This window comes from Dreissena polymorpha, chromosome 2 (genome assembly GCF_020536995.1).
Source record: "Dreissena polymorpha isolate Duluth1 chromosome 2, UMN_Dpol_1.0, whole genome shotgun sequence".
Taxonomy (NCBI): Eukaryota; Metazoa; Mollusca; class Bivalvia; order Myida; family Dreissenidae; genus Dreissena; species Dreissena polymorpha.
In genome coordinates, this window is record NC_068356.1 from 8,980,563 (window position 1) to 8,999,315 (window position 18,753).

The window sequence follows — 18,753 nt, forward strand, 5'->3', positions numbered from 1 at the left end:
TGCGAGAATAAGTTCCTCACTTGACGGTATAGGCCGAAAAGATACAAGTGTCTAAGGAGACAGTAAGAATACAAAAATTCTGAGACATTTTTTGAAGACATTATATGTGGTATTTATAAACATATTTTAAAATTTTGTTATTTGCTCATCTATTTTTTGAAAAAAAAAGAGCTATTGTCATCACCTTGGCGTCTGGGTCCGGTTAAGTTTTGTGTCCACTTTTCTCATAAAGTATCAGGGCTATTGCATTCAAACTGGGTATACTTACATACTATCATAAGGGGACTGGGCAGGCAAAGTTAGATAACTCTGGCTTGCATTTTGACAGAATTATGTGCCCTTTATATACTTAGAAAATTGAAAATTTGGTTAAGTTTTGTGTTTAGGTCCATTTTATTCCTTAAGTATCAAAGCTATTGCTTTCATACTTGCAACACTTACAAACTATCATAAGGGGACTGTGCAGGCAAAGTTATGTAACTCTGACTGGCATTTTGACAGAATTATGTGCCCTTTTTATACTTAAAAAAATGAAAATTTGGTTAAGTTTTGCGTTTTAGTCCACTTTACTCCTAAAGTATCATAGATATTGCTTTCATACTTGGAACACTCGCAAACTTTCATAAGGGGACAGTACAGGACAAGTTGCATAACTCTGGTTGTCATTTTGACGGAATTATGGCCCTTTTTTTACTTAGTAACTTTGAATATATGGTTAAATTTTGTGATTTAAGATCCACTTTACCTCTAAAGTATCAAGGTTATTGTTTTCAAACTTCAAATACTTGCATGCTATCATGAGGGCACTGTACCTGGCAAGTTAAATTTTACCTTAACCTTTGAATGAGGATGAGACACTCACTGAACCGAAGAACAAACTAACGCGTTGTTACGCAAAAGTGAAACGAGACTTGCGACCCAACGAGACTTCGCGCTTCGAGGCAAATTTTCACAGCCGCCATTTTGACAAAGCGAGACCGTGACAAAGCAATCGAGAAAGAATAAGAGTACAAATTAACCAAGTGTTGCCAGCACAGAAGTATTCATTGCAAAGGTTTGTTGAGTTTGATACATCTTATTGTTTCATTTGTTTTCGACACTGCTTCGTATTTACTTATAAAACAACGGTAGGTATTTTCACCAAATCATGCGTATCATTGTTTACACTTCCATAATCCGAGAAACGTGTGTCGTGGCTTTTTTCAAAAGGCTTGGTCAAATAAAGCTCTATACTTTATTCATGTTGGTATTCTTACAAACGTTACATTTCAACGCATTGTGTGATGCTTATTTTATTTGTATTATTAGCAAATTCATGATTTTGAATGAGCACAAAGGCAATACAATTTTAATCATTTTTTTTTATTTTACCACTTTCAGTTTCATCAACATATGCCGTGGCTCTTTTTGAAAGGCTCAGTCAATACTAGCCCTATATATATATATCATGTTGGTATCTTTACAAATGTTACATTTCAATGCATTGTGTGGTGCAAATTTAATTTGCATTATTTGCAAAGGTATAATTTTGTATTAGCTCAAAGATTATACAATTTTAGTCATTTTTTTATTTTTTAATCACTATCAGTTTGATCAACATATGTCGTGGCTCTTTTCGAAAGGCTCAGTCAATACTAGCCCTATATTAATCTTATGGGTATCTTTACAAACATTACATTTCAACACATTGTGTGATGCTAATTTTATTTGTATTATTTGCAAATTCATGATTTTGAATGAGCACAAAAGCATTACAATTTGAGTCATTTTTTTATTTTTCTACCACTATCAGTTTCATCAACATATGTCGTGGCTCTTTTTGAAAGGCTCAGTCAATACTAGCCCTATATATATCATGTTGGTATCTTTACAAACGTTGCATTTCAATGCATTGTGTGGTGCAAATTTAATTTGCATTATTTGCAAAGGCATAATTTTGTATTAGTTCAAAGATTATACAATTTTAGTCATTTTTTTATTTTGTAATCACTATCAGTTTGATCAACATATGTCGTGGCTCTTTTCGAAAGGCTCAGTCAATACTAGCCCTATATTAATCTTATGGGTATCTTTACAAACATTACATTTCAACGGATTGTGTGATGATAATTTTATTTGTATTATTTGCAAATTCATGATTTTGAATGAGCACAAAAGCAATATAATTTTAGTCATTTTTTTATTTTTTTACAATTTCAGTTTGATTAACATATGTTGTGGCTCTTTTCTAAAGGCTCAGTCAATACTAGCCCTATAGTTATCATGTTTGTATCCTTACAAACGTTACATTTCAATGCATTGTGTGGTGCAAATTTAATTTGCATTATTTGCAAAATCATAATTTTGTATTAGCTCAAAGATTATACAAATTTAGTCAATTTTTTATTTTGTAATCACTATCAATTTAATCAAATATGTCGCAGCATTTTAAGAAAGGCTCGGTCAATACTAGCCCTATAATAATCATGATGGTATCTTTACAAACGTTGCATTTCAATATATTTTGTGGTGCAAATTTCATTTGCATTATTTGAAAAATCATAATTTTGTATAAGCTCAAAAACAATACAATTTTAGTCATTTTTTAAATTTTATAACCACTATTAATTTAATCAACATATGTCGCAGCATTTTTGGAAAGGCTCAGTCAATACTAGCCCGTTATTAATCTTGTTGGTTTAAATTCATATTGTTTTATATTTTCAGTGTGCTGAAAAGAAGCAAAAGAGGGTCTCTTGCTCTTTAGACGGAAAGTTTGACCCCGCAAAGAAAAATGTCATGACGCCAGCGCAACTTGGGCGTACAAACCCAGGTCATTTCCACATTAAAAACTTTGAATGGTTGAAAAACATTGTGGACTTTAAATAGTGCTGACATACATGTGTGTTCACAGCTATGCCAAGGATACGGATACTGTCTGATTCAACACGGAAATTGGATTCCTTTCTTTTCCTGAGACGTACCTTGACCATCCCAGCACTAAGATGATGTTACTATATTCATGTCTACTATATAAAGCAGTGGCGACAACAAACTTCACAAACCTTCAGACTTGCCGAAGACAAAAGAAAATTCAGTATGAATTAGTTTTAAATATTCAATTGATTAAATTAAACATTTGCATTTTTTCATAAATGAACACATTCCAGCAGTGAATATCTCTGCTTAACTCAAAAGTGACTGTTAGATCTTTGATCATGTTAATCAAAAATGTGTTCCCAAAACTCATCATAAATATAAAATTTTCAAACTTGTTTAAACAAGATAATTTGGTATTTAATTTTAGTAAGCTTTTTGTATTGCTGTAGGCTTCGAATAAATCTTCTGCATAACCATGTCAGGAGGAATCTCAATCTTTTGTTGTTGAAATAATAAATAGAAAATTGTTAGTATTATTATCAAATTTTTGTTGTTCTATTTCACCTTGCAAATGGTAACTTGTGCAAAATCTTTTACAAACATGTGATTTTTTTACATGCTATTGAGTTTTTAAAATATTTTCTTTAACTGAATGCTCATTACACTTAGTAACATGAATGTATTGTTACACATACTCTTAAACTTAAATAATACCAAGATTACCTATCATGCATGAACTAATGTGTATGTTTCAGTGATTAACTGATTTATACTGAGAAATAAAACATAAACGACTTTTATGAATTGCCTTGCCTTCAAATTCTGCTGATTTTTGTTCAATACTTGAACACGAAATCACGAAAAGACTTTCAGTACTACTATGGATATCATGTTCAAAAGGAGTCCAACAGAATAATGTAATGGCATGCGAACCTTCATTGTCTCGGATGATAAAGAACAATTATACATTTTAAATTGTAAGCAATTGGCAGGCGTTAATAATGTTGATATTTTTCACACAGCAGAGTAACATTTTTAATTAATTAAAAGACCGGTCTTTGCTACATGCACATATGTGCGATATACAATGGCAATTGAAACCCTGTGAAAAAAAATGGTATTGTTACTCGTCAACGCATCCGGTAATTGGGTTCCGTGTATCATACTGCGTGTTAATATAACTAATTATTTATTTACAAGACAAACAAGGCAAAATTGAACGAATATGCGAAACTTTACTGCGTCGGAGGTTAAAAGAACAGTTATACAGTTTGAGTTGTTTGCACTTAACATGTCTTGATTATGTTGCTATTTAAAACAAAACATGGTAACATTTTAATTCTATTAAAAGACCGGTCTTTTGTACATGCACATACGTGCGATAAATAACGGCAATTTAACCCTGGCGAAACAACCGGCAATTAATATTCATCAAAGAGTCCGATAATTGGGTCCCCGTTCGACATACTGCGTAATAATTAGACTAAATAATGATTGATTTTGAGATCAACAACGCAACAATTGAACGAATAGGTACTTGTTTATTTAACATAATATTATTTGAATCCGAAAAAACGTAACCCGCTCAATAAGCGAAATCCCTCGCAATCGATATCGTGTAGCCTCATTATCGCTACACAGGGACCAATCAATCGAGATGATCAAATCTCGCGCACCGGTTTATTATCGCTGCTACACAGGGACCAATCGATCGAGATTATCAAATCTCGGGTTATTTTGCGTGCTGTAACGGGATATCGCGAGGTTGCTTATCCCTGTGTTTGTATAGGTCCCTGTGTTTGTATAGGTCCCTGAATGATCTTGACTCTCAAGGTCAGATTATTAAATTTTGCTACAATTGCCAGAACTTCTTTATTTATGATCAGATTTGATTGATACTTTGACAAAACAACTCTTACCTGACATACCACAATAGACTTCACCCAAACCATCCCCACGCCCCACCCCAGAACCCCCCCCCCCCCCAAAAAAAAATAAAGTTTTTTTGTCATTTTTTTTAAAGATCATCATGGTTAAAAAACACAAATATTTATTTTTATTTATTTTATATTTGAAATACCGTTCAACTATTGCATTTTTTTTCTTATTTTTGGAAGATATTGTAATAAATGACCACACTCCCTCACTATACACCCCGGCCTCCCCGCCCACCCCTCCCTCCTTTGTGATTGAAGTATTGAGATAGGTCCCTCCACCTTTATAAAGATAAATAGATGAGGGTCTGCACCCGCAAGGTGGTGCTCTTGTTTTATTTTGCGTTAACAAATCATTACATAAAAAAGAAAATGAAAAAAAATATTCACGATAATTCTCGGAAATAGACGAAGTAACCGGATGTGGTATTTCACTGCGCAAATCGAGCGCGAAAAGTTCTAGCGAGGCAAATTACACAATCTGTACACCGTTCTTTATCAGGGTAAGTGGATTTTCTTTTGTATACACATTACAAAGGAAGTATGCGTGTTTTCTGATCTGTTAATTATGTTAAAGAAAACTATGTTATGCCTTTGAACTTGATTTATTTGACGCCAACAATAACAGTTTTTTGCGACCATGTTGTTGTTGTATATCTTCACCGCCTATGTAGACGCATATCTACCAGATCTGTAGAGTTGAACAAAAGGTTATCGTTCCCACAACCAGTATCGTGTTGTTCTCCACCGTCTATGTACACTGTAGTATATACACAAATATTGTCTTTTCTTACAGTCTCTGAGCTTCTGCTCTCGACCGATAGGGTCAATTCGTATAAATTCGGACAAAGGGAGAAATTCGGACAATACATCCTAAATGCATTTTACGTCACACTAAATTTAGCCCCAGGCCTTCAGTGCCTACAGCGCGTTGGTTATTTATTTGTGACACAATTAATTCCATTTTAATTTCCCGCAACAATATCTATTCATACGACACATGAACACTAACATGGTGCCATTTTAGGATATAGGTGCATTACAATATCATCATTTCTGAATCAGTTTCGTATAACAACCATGTTTGAATGCAAAAGGTAAGCGTTACAATTCATAGGCTTTAAGGGTCTATGCTTCTCCCGGGGTGGGTTAGGGGGGGGCATGTTATTTTTTCTGAACGACTCAAGTCTATATAGTGTATTTTGAAAGTTAAGTCCTGTTGATTGTTCTGTCAATATATATATAAGGTACTCGAAAAAGTATCGGGCGCCCGTAAATGGTGAATTATATACTATTACCGAATATGTAAGCATACGCAAGTTTTGCATAAGATGGCGTTAGTAATCGGGTTCTAGTTTAAATGTTAAAATATTTAAAAAAAAAAACTAGTTTAATCGTGCATCATCACTTCGTGTGTACTGGCGTCTGGGATTTAATTCTCGGAGCCTGTCATATCTCTGCGTGGAGGCTTGCTCAATCTTAGATGGGTATACATTAAAAAGACCGACTAATGATTGTTTCTGTGATTGACGAGTTCTCCAGGTTACTTGATAGGCCAGATGGGGCAAGGTTTGGTGAGCTGGGTCTCGATTGCTCCATGCCATATGCGGAATGACAGAGGCAGTTGAGTTGATTGCGTATGGTTTTGCGATACCTTTTTAACGTCATGTCCTGATTATCCGTTGTAAGTGCTCAGACATGTTCTGGACGATACCGCCTGGCAGACTATACATAGAGACTGACGCTCCTTTCTTTGGTGGCCCAAACATCCGTACCTGTTCTTCCCCTGCGACTGTAGAGCTGGCGGTTCGAAATTTTGCCCTAATCAGAAAGAACAGCATGAGGGACGTTCTGGCATCCACGGCCACCTACGTCCGGACGCTCTACCGAATTTCCACCCATATACGCAAACTACCAATTTCAATGATTGTAAGTAAAAGCGTTCTGATGTCGTGCGGGAACAAAATTATTTGGTCGACAGAATCACCGACAATGGCAATATATGTGATTTGCTATTCCATCTAACAACTGCATTCAATGGCATATTAAATTGCTTAATTCCGTCACATTGTGTAGAGACATTGACATAGACATTGGAACAAAAGATTTAACAGCAATAAAAACGAGATAACACTATCAAGCCAGTCTTTTTATTGTAAATATGATTTTTCTTGAGTTACTTTGTTGCTAAAACGTTTAACAACTTTTTCTATATGCAAGCCATGCACAGTTAAGTTGAAGAGTATCGTTTACAAGACATGCCCATCAAACAATTATTCGTGAGCTAACTTAATGGCTTATCACATTGTCGATCATTCTCACGATAACATTAATTATTCTTAAGAAAGCTTGAACAGTTCAATACCAACATATTGCCATGAAAGAAAAGTAATCGCACAATCAGGGAGTTTAAATAAAACAAAAAAAGAACAACTTAGTGTTTAAATGGGCAAGAGACACCGAACAGCAGACATATATATTAACTTAATTCCCCACCTGGCACCTCTTGACAGATACGCAAGTTGGAAGCTTGTCTTAAGAAAACATCACCATACACTGTCTTATATGTGAAACACGATCATTGACTAACATAAAACATATGTGAATCTAGTGTCTACTGCAGGATGGCAAGCTATTGCCAAAGAAGTGGTACCGAGTTTTAACGCGTCGAATGCAGACGGTGCGCTGTATTGTAATAATGGAATAACACGTCCGACATTCCACATTCGAAAATGTGACTGTCTTATTATTATTTCAATTGATTGCTTTCTATATTGCTGATGGTTCTCGTAGATGCGGACTATACAGCTTTCCTGATGGAGACCCACTTTCACATGCTATTGAAACAGCGATGCCCTACTCTGTCATAGGTAATGATGCATATTTGGTCTTCGTACACTCTTTATGAAGCCGTATTCACTACGCAAGGTGACAACTGAGAAGGGTATTTTCAATTGTTGATCTTCAAGGGGTCGACGAATCGTTGAACACGCATTCGGAATTCTCGATGATATCCTTCCTACGATGATGCAAAAAGACCAAAAGACTGTAGCTATCATCATGTAATGACGCGTCATTCTACACACATTCATGAACATGAGGTACTATGCTGCACCTTTAAGGCCCTTGGGCCAAGAGAACACGCCAGATTATCCACGATAAGCACCAGCTTTCACAAGCGAATAAAGGCAAATATGCATGATATTGATAACAAAGTGGGCAACAAGCGCTACACGCCAAGATACATCGGGTGTTCCCAAAGAACTTCAACTAAGAAGATAAATTTGAGGATTTAAAATAATGATGGTTTATTCTTTTTAGAACGACTGCAACTTCAGAAAAAAATATTTTAATGAAAACTATATAAATATTACAATATCAACATCTATATAAATTATATTATATTATGCACACTTCGAGTGTGGAACTTTAAATGTAAAAAATATGTAATTGGATGAATAGTATTTAGACAGTCTTATTACATCCCGCAGTTTATTCAAACATAAATAGAACGTAAATAATAATCTTAAAGCGAGATAATACGCTTTTTATATATGTGTTAAATTGTAATATATTGATAAAAATATGTTACAAAAACACAAAATAGGCAAGAAAAATTATACATCGAAGATGAATTTCATAAATTGCAGCAAAGGCAAATTAGCGCCCGAGCCGATTGTGACGAAGATATTTCGTACATATTATCCTACAATAACCGAAGCATTCGTCTTTTTATTAGGATCAGAGTTAGTGTTCATGTTTCGTAAGAATATATATCGTTGCAGGAACTTAAAATGAACCGTTTAACTAAATGTAGATTCACATCGTACATGCATGATATACATGCTTGCGAATTCGACTGTACATACATTTTCGATTTCAGAATTAAATATCTGGCTTATTTCGCATTTTTCGACACATGTTCTTCTTAACGTTTATTTTTATTTATATTGAAATATATGTATAATAAGATTGTTTACACATTTTATATAAATTTATAAATATTTAACAAAATCGTATTATCTCGCTTTAAACAACGATTTTCTGATATTACGACACAGCGATTGCTCTGTACTGTCGAGAGATGTCCTACCGATGGTGACTTTCTCAAGATTAGCTTAACAAAGAAGAAGTTTTTTCTACTTGCTTGCGAAATGCCGCTGGTTGTGCCTTTGGCGGACAACTAAGACATTATATTTTTATTGTTACATGTAGGCATCGGATTTAGTTTTTTCATTTGCCTCTGAGTCAAGAAGTCATTCTGTTACACCAACTAAAACACGCTCTATAAGACAGAAGAAGGCAACTGTTGCGATGATTGCTGTTATATTGCATCAAAGGCTATGCTTTTAAAGGCTGATAACTTGGCTCTACTGATGTGTCCTTTATGGAGGAGGATGTGCTGGATACAACTTCAGCTGGGAGACAGGTCGAATAAGTTCTTCAAGCCTCTTCTGGTAGCTATAAAGTACGTTGATGCCATCCATGCGAAACTTTCGCAATAATGACGGTTGAAGGCTCGAAGTCACCGTTTGGCATAAACAGCATTTTAAGTTTTCTATGTGTTCTTGTATCGCCATAACGTTGGTCTGAAAAGACAAGAAATGTTTATCTTGTTTTTCTATGCCTCTAAGCAGGCGTTTTTGCTCTACCCCAGAAGTCTTCTTTAACGTTTGTGGAAGGGCGTCAATCGTTGAGGAATACTTCTTTCTGTTTAAACATAAGTTGGTTCTTCAAACTGGTCATCATTTATCTTTTTCAACGAAGCTGGAAATAATGTATCTTTGAAGACATGTTTAAATAACAACAGTTAACAATAAAAAGGGTTATTCTCCGATCGCGGTAGACATGAAATAGATGACGCATTTGGAGAACCTTCTTGTCTTGCCTTGCTTTCATGTCACGAAAGTGACGCGCCATTTTCAAACTAGCACAGCATTTGTATTGTGCTTAATTAAATATGAAGATAATTAAAACGTTTTAAATTTCGATAGGGCCATTTGAGTGTGGAACACGCGCTTTGAGCGTGTAGCGTAACGCGTTTCAAGAACATCTTGTGTGCCACAAGAACGTCGTAGGACGCTAATATGACACTTTAAAAACGCAAGAAGATGTCATAATGATGCTTTGCGAGCATCAATTATACCGATGGAATAATTTTTTTGACTTTTTTCGCAACGATCACACGATGTAAAAAATGAAGTGCAAGCGCCGTGGCAACGCAGCACGGTGTGATTGGCCCTTTAATGACGTGCACTGATTCTAAAACATACCTGATTCAGGAGGTCGTAATTTACCTTTTTGGGTCAGCGTCCAATCTGCACCTTTTAATTGGATGAAAAAGTATTTCACTCCAGAGTTGCCACTGTATGCATGGGCGTAGTGCGAATTTCCGCAACCAAGAGAAACCATTCTTAGACGCTTGACTTCACGTGCTGAAGATTAAAACATACACAAAATAAAAAAATAGCACATGATGACGTGTTTAAAAGTACTTGCATCTATTTAAGAATTGACAACCACATCACGGCTAGTACGAATTTGCGTAGAAATACATCATGATTGATTTGAAAGTATATTGTGCTTCTTTAGCATTCAACGTCTGCAAATATAATTGCATGAAATGGATATGGGGTAACTTCTTGGACCCACCTTTCAGTATGATTGCGTCAATATATAAGCCTATCGTATTTGTTGTTTTAACACAATCATAACCATTTGCATTGGTAGTTCGTCATTGTCGTCTATTGGAGAAACGAAAACATGTTAACAAAAAATCTGGTTAGCCGTTTCTATGTCCGGCCGTGCCTCGTAAGGAGAGTTCATTTCCGACCGTTCCTCGTAGGGAATTTTCATTTTCAGTCGTCCTTTGACAAACTTGTGAATGTATGTGAGAATGTCCAGGGTTGGATTTTTCATATCAAGCCCCCATCCAGGAACTGTTTGTACGGAAGAGAGTACGACGGGCTGCAGACATGGTGCGGGCTATCTCCCAGATGTACTGCTCTGGATGAAACAAAAGTTTTAATATGTGGCATATTTATAATCGTTGGAATAACATTTGCAAACCTGTTAACAATTTTCTAAAAAAAAGCTATTGTGTATTATTTTAACTACGAAAACAAAAGCAAATAGTTTTAGTTGAAATACTTAATTTGTTCAAGGAGAAACCCTAGTTGAAGGTTTGATTTGCTTTTGATCAATCTTGCAGGAACGAAACATGTTGAGTTTCCACGGAGAGTGGTATCCTTGTACGCCTGTTATTTAAAATATAAATGGTATGGATTATGTAAGCTTAGGTGTTAATTATTTAAAAGACACGTCAGTACGCACTTTGGTTTCGTCATATCCGTGGTTACTCCCTTTTCGCCGAATTCCCGTTTCAACAGGTTATCTAACTTTGCAGAATCGTATGGTTTGGAACCTTTAAATACTTGGTCTTTCAGTTGCTTGAACTTTGTTTAAATGTAAGAGACACACTTGCCTAAACGAGAAATTCTGACAATTGTTCAGAAACAAAAAAACATCAAACAATTTGTTTGAATTCATATTTGAAAGTGATCGTTTACAGCATCCATTAAATCCATCAGTACATTATAATATTGAGTTTTGATGCATAGTCATGAATAGCCACGCTACAGAATGATAAAACTACTATCATACTGACAATATCATTTTAAACTAGTTCTTGCCAATAAAACAATTATCATTTAGAAAATGTTCATACAACTATTTAAAAAGTCTCACCTATAATAAGAGAATTTGATATTAACATTTCAACATTGCTGTAGGGACAGACCAAAGTCTACGTCAAACACTTTGAAAACAGCAACAGATCCTTTTATTCAACATGTGATGTATCATTTGAAAACCATATTTATAATTACCGTAACATATTATTTATTCTGGTCCTTACTCAAGTTTTACAGAAATGTTGATGATAATGCACTGAATAATTTAGATTTACAAAACTACATAAATTGCATTTTAAAAGTTAGTATTAAAGCAACATTAATACTTAAAATAAACGATTATTTCGCACAATATTTCGCAAACCCATAAGAAATCAGCATTCCTTATAGAAATAGCCAATATATAGTAGGGAATGTCCGCAGTTTGCAACTCAGGGATCCTGGGTTTGATCCCCACATGCGGAGCTGATTTGTTCATGGGCGTTTTCTGGCAAAACTGCAGAGCCATAGCCTAGTAGTGGTGAAACCCAGGATGCATAAATAAGTTAATCTTTACCTTAATTAAGTTAAATACACGGGCACAAACATCATACAAACAAAAATTTAAGATAATAGTAGATGAAGGATAATGGGGGGAGGGTGAGATTTTCATAAATATGGTACTGAGATGATCAAAGCAGATAAGATCATATTTCTTTGAAATTTTGTTTAGAAACTTAGATCAGCAAGTGTAATATCTGACCACGTTACAGTTCTTATCTCTCTAATCTATCATTACACTACATAGAAGTGAATTGTTTTTGTAAAACAAATGTAAGCCCACATGTATACATGTGCACATATGAGCCAACAGCAAAGAGCAGCTGCTCTTTTAAGGCATGCAGCAGATTTAATGAATGTCAACACAAGTGACAGGAGTACACAATACAAGCACCTTTACCAATATGCAGTACAGTATGCCAGTAGAAGTAGTGCTGCAAAGGCAATTTTTTGCACCCGACAGTTTAAGTAACAGAAGGAGGCATGGATCTGCAAACACAGAAAAAGTCCCAGTATTGAACTGGTATAACCAGTTTTATAAGGTAGGAATCATTCAAGAGGCATGTGCAAGATATTTCGGAACTACAGTCTATACCACACTCATTATTTTTTAATGTAAGAATTTATATATTTATAATATTTATGCATATACAGCTTATTTTACTGTGCAAAGTTAACGAAGTCATTTATTATTAAATACTTCATAATTATTGTTTACAACACATTCCTGTACTTTCAATTTGATCTGGAAACCCCCTACATAATTAGTGATGAGGAAAACATCTTTAAGCAGCTAACTCTAAAAAATGCTTATGGTTTTAGTCCCATAGCATAGGATATTTCATAACATTTTGAATTAACAAGATACATTCCTAAGTGTACCCGTCCGTTTTCCCATTGGGCAAAAATGCTGCAAGACAGAATATCAGATTCCACAACAAGGAGCTTATAAGTACTATATACAAATAAACCTGTTTATCGCGTTGGTTCATACAGCAAAGACTGTACCGGTAACTCTGCTGGTATCAGTTATAGAATTAAAATTTGTTTGGTTGCCCTTAAATCCAATGCCAATAACTATTATAAGTTATCAGTTATACAATTGCATTTACTCTATGTTTCTTAATAAGACCTAAGCCCTTGCATTAGTCAAACAAAATATTAAACGATTTCAACCTTCACAAGATAACTTGGCTGCGTTCACTCCTTTGCTGTAAATGCAGGTCCCTGGTTACGACTAATGACCACCTGCTGAAGGAGCTCGACGAGACACGGTAGAGACACCCGCATGAGTTAAATCAGCTGACAACAAGCAACAAGCAGTTTAATAAGAACTTAAGGAAAAAAGTCTTAGTGTTCCGTTAATGATAATGGAGTGTTCTGTGTGTTTAATTGCTAAGGATTTGTGCTACTTAATATCCAATACCTAATTTAATTAAGATTTAGAAAAAGTAGGGCCGATCCAAATCAATCATATTCTGCTAGTTTCAACATATCGAACTGTTTCTGCAATCATGCCGCAATTCGTTATTTCCCATTGGAGCCTTTGACATGCTTCAGCGCAACAAAGTATTAGAGATATTGATTTATTTTACATTATTATACTTATCTTGCGGTGATTTTACAAGCATCTTGTTCACACATCTTGTCGATTGGTCAGAATATATGTGATTGCTAGATTCAAGAAATGTAGTTTGATAGTTAATAGTTCTTGCCTTTCTATTTTGTTGTGCTGATATTTAGACATTTGTTATTTTTTATTTGTAGTAATTGCTAGATGGAGCCCCTTAAAGGACCCCAGTGCATTGATTTAACATTTTAGAAGATCAGCATCATCCTGAACGCATGTTTAGAATCTTTGAAAGCAACAATGGGCACAGCCCGGACCTGCGATAACACAGCAGATATGTGGGTTTTTGATGGCATTCACACTTACGCGAGAACATGACTAATTTACTCATCTCTTCAAAGTCCTTTAGACATGTTTAAATGAACAAAGAAACAATACTTGACTGATTTACTCATTATATGCACTTGTTCAAATTAAAACATTTTTATTAGCGGCCAATCAAATAACGTATGTATAATACGTGTCGACTATGACAAAAACAGCGAATATCTTTAAGATTATCTATTTATATTGTCGTATTAGTTAAAGCATTTTTTAAACTTCCAGTTCAAGTCAGTGTTTTCTTGATTAAGAGCTGAGTTGCAAACACGAATGTTTATTATCATGTTAAGGCTTACATGTAATAGGTGTGTATCGAGTAAATAAAGTGTGTGTTATAAAGACCTTGTTTAGCATATGCATGTGTCCAAATACATGCTTGTATGTTAACACGTTTCACATTATATAGAACGCTTCTGTGGTTGAAGGCAAACTTGTTAGCGAGGCATAGCCTTATCCGACTTGACTTCCCTGGCTACTAAAAGGATTCGTCTTGTTATACAAATTTTCTCTCTATCAGGCTGCCCATAGCATGCTGAGACAAATCTGGTCGCTTCCTTAACAACTTCTTTCACACAAACTGTCATATCGGTTAACAGTCTAATGGAATTGCCTGCGTTCAGCATTAAAATAAATGTTCCCTTACCGTAAACAAAATATCCAGCCAACGTGTTGCATCCAGAGATAGTGTTTGCAGATAGATAGTCGGTCGCAGTATATATATATTCTGTGGGCAGTTTTTAGAACGTTTATTACTTCTCTTTCTCTCACTGGTGAGTCCATCATGACCAATTAGGAAAGTTTCAGAACAAAATAGTAATGAAAAAAACAATACAAACACGTCTATATCATCAGCTACCACAAACTTGCCAGCGTGTTCTGCTTCTACAGCATCAACTATTCGTCTTATCATTATAACGTAAGCTTCTTCGTAGATTGTTTGTAAATCAGTTTAATGGATTACTAGTATGACACCTTTATATATTTCAGTGGGCTTATCAAGATCTCCAGATCTCCTGAACTACCAACGTGTGTGATTGAGTGCACGACGGTGAAATTCTTTATAAGAACATAAGCTTAACAAAACAGAGAAATTAGCTGTTTTTTTGTTCTTAGTGACACCTAGTATAACATTGTGGTCATAAAGACACGTCAACCGTTAGTTTTTTCACCCTTGAGACATTGGATTGTCGACCTGACCTTGCCACACTCTTGGTTCTAAACTCTATGTATCGTAAAACATTTTTCCCCGCTCTGAGTCCCCCTGTTTCAGTAAACACAGCAGTAGGTAGTAGAGCCAATACATGGTTTATAATATGATTAATGTATATTTCCCTATAACTAGCTTGTAAGCCAATCACTCTACAATAAATCAGATTGATTTCATGCACTTTGGTGTCTGCAGCCCTCATGCGGCCATGAGTTTTCAAATTCCATCATTTGGGTTGCATCCAATATATTTAGCTTGATCAAAATTAGCAGACGTTTGTGCTATTGTTCCAGTCACAATGTTCACTAAACTGGGTGGATACTCGCTTGGATCCAACGGATCAATACATTCTGTCAACTTTCTCCGAATGCTTGCTTTTTCCTTAGCATCTAATTAATCCTCCCCCCTTTTCTTCTTTGTTTTCTTTATCAGTGTCCACTAAATTGACACAGCTCATTTCTCACAGATCTTCTTTCATCCTGCTGAAAATATGCAGGCTCAGCTCCAAACCATGAGAGTTCGAGGTTTATGTGTTGAACCTATAATTCCCTTCTAGTCAATGCTTTATCTTATAAATGTTGTTTATATGAGCATATCGCTCCATATGGCATTCCATACCACTGGAACATGTCTAATGACATTCTCATCCTTTTAGAACTTGTCTTGTGCGCTTTAAAGGCATTCAGCGACAAAAAGTATGGTTACAGCTGTTTAACGGATGCGAAGTTCAGCGGCCAATCACCTTTTTTTTCTTAAATATAATTAAAAAATACTGCCTTAATCAAACAATAAACCAACACTTTAGACGAACGACTTGCACATGCTATTTTGGTAAGAAATATTTCTAAATCATGGATTGTCTGAAAATTAGTTTTAGTAAATACCTTGCGCAACAATTCCTCTGTCAATGTACATTGTGTGGACATTTATTTCAATTTAAGAATTTGGAGTATGTTGATTCAACTAGCTCTTCCAACTCACTTTTTGCCACTGACCCCAAAAGTAATCTTTGAACACGTTTCACTTATTAATTAAATTAACTTGCGTAAACTGTTAATTCATGTATTGGGAACATTATTAATAATAATTATTATTTTATTTGCGTTTTCCATGCTTGCCCGATGTAAATAAAACGGGTGTAAATAATTTGTGCTGAAGGAAGAAGTGTACATGATGTTCGCAGCTGGTGTATTATGCAGTACTTGTTTATTTTTAATATGTTTTCTTTGTTTCCTTTTATGTATCTCTTCATGTGTATGTAAAATAATACAATAATGGATTTTAGTGAATAATATTGAATGGTCTTTACAAAATGCCATTCAGAAATTATTTCATGTTGTGTAACATGTAATTCCAATTTAATGTAGTGAAATGAAATTTAACTGCAATTATTTTCATTAGCGAACATATTGGCAGCCATCTTGCGTATAATCTGGAACTTGATTTCGAATTATTTGCTTTCAAAACATTAACCATCATAACAACATTCTATTCTAGGCTGAAGAGGTCCACGATAATTGATAAAGTCATGATTATATTGCAATATAATTTAAAATGTTGAAAAGTATTATTTGGAGTCTTCATCAGTAACATGTTCCTTAACAAAAACACTTTAACATTTCCTATACACCACACAGTCGGGTATATGTCATTTTATGTCCGACTACGTGTTGTCATCGTACACCAGCAGAATATAACAGCTGTCTCTTGCAGGTAAATACTTCAATAAATTATGTTGCATGTAATGGAAAATATAACAGAATTCGACCATCAACTTTCAATCACTGTGCCTGCTGTTCTAAGTAGTACAGCATGCGATTACATCGAAAAACGAAATTCTATGGTACTTAATATCTAACGTATTCAATCAAAACTCAATTTTTGATTTTGATGTCACTGCCTTAGGATTGCATAATTTAAAAGAAACACGTATTGGAGGTCTATGCAAAATATTCAGAGATTTCTCATCAGTATCGAAAAACACATTCAGACTTACATTATAGTCATATTTGTGCATGTCTTGTGTAACGTCGGAAAAGTAATTGACAATATTTTTTATTTGTTGCCATTACACGTGATAGTTTAATACTTCTATTTTTAGTAAGATTTAAATTAGCCATCTAAGCAAAAAGTTATAAACCCAACCAAAGCCTAATTCTTTTTTTACTGAACGAATAACGTAACCGAAGCAAATTGTATGGTCCTTTGTCGCAAGTAGCAATAACCTATTTAAGCTATGGCTTGCAAGGTTTCGATGAAATTGTCTATTGTTTCTAACTCAACAACGTGGGAGGCACCGACCGTAAGGGATTTATATCAACCTTCCCTTGTATGTATCATTTAAGGTGGTGAAGGGCACATGAATAATACTGATAATAATGTACCGTAAGTCATTGATCGTATGGCGAATCCCATTTAATACCCCTGAGTCTATACTAATATATAATTGACTTAAAATTGAGTTGCAAACGGAGGGAAAAAAATCACATTTCAACAACGTTTGTAAAAACCGGGATGCTGCAACACTTGATATTATCATGTTTTATTGCATGTAAGGATCCCAACCGCCTACTGAGAACTTGAACTCGCTTTATTGCAAACATTGACATATTATATCCCTCTTAAAATATCCACTTATCCGCAACGCATTAACATAATTTTGGTTTAAACTTGTCTGCAAACTGTTTATCGCTGTGTCATATCAACCACGAACATGTTTCTCTGTTTAAAACTACCACATAATTTGCTGGTATCTTTCCATTATTGCTGTGATATATGATTTGGTAAAACATATTTTCTTTTTATTCATTAATGTGGGGCTAGTTACTCTTTTTCATGTCTCACAATATGATAAGACAAGACAGTGACGAATGTGAAATTTGCATCTCTTAAATATATTAACAGTATGACGATGAAATACATAACAACATGTTGACAACAATATGTAGTTGTATACTGACAGTATAACCCCTATCCACCAAATTTTTTAAAAAGGAAAAGCTGTGGGAGAAAAATATATATTATTCAATGTTGTCATTTAAATGTGCAAACTGGGCTTATCCATCTATCTTATCATTCCTGCAAAATCATTTGAAATTCCAATAATAATTGACAGAATTATGGCCTTTCGACGTTAAGACCACTTTTTAAACAAAGGTATGAATAGGAATACGATATACATTGTGTTATGAACCCGATGGCTACAACAAAATGTGATAGAGCATTTGATTACAATCTTAAACGCCTACACTGGATACTAAGTTTTAATACTACTTTGTAAGGACTATTCAGAAAAGTGGAAAATAACTATGTTTATCTAACTTCAAAATATATCATACCTGCAAACCTGAAAAGATACGAGTTGAGAAATGTGAGGCTCTCTTTATATATATATAATATGTGGTCCGGTAAGGCCGCAATTTGCAATTTAATCGCGTTATGTTTGACCAATGGCGCTAAAATTGGCATAGTTGCAGGTTCATGTCATGTTGACAAATCCATTGAAAAGATTCCCAAAATATGTCAAGGGGTACGGAATGCGAATCAAATATTAAGTCTGCAACATTTGTT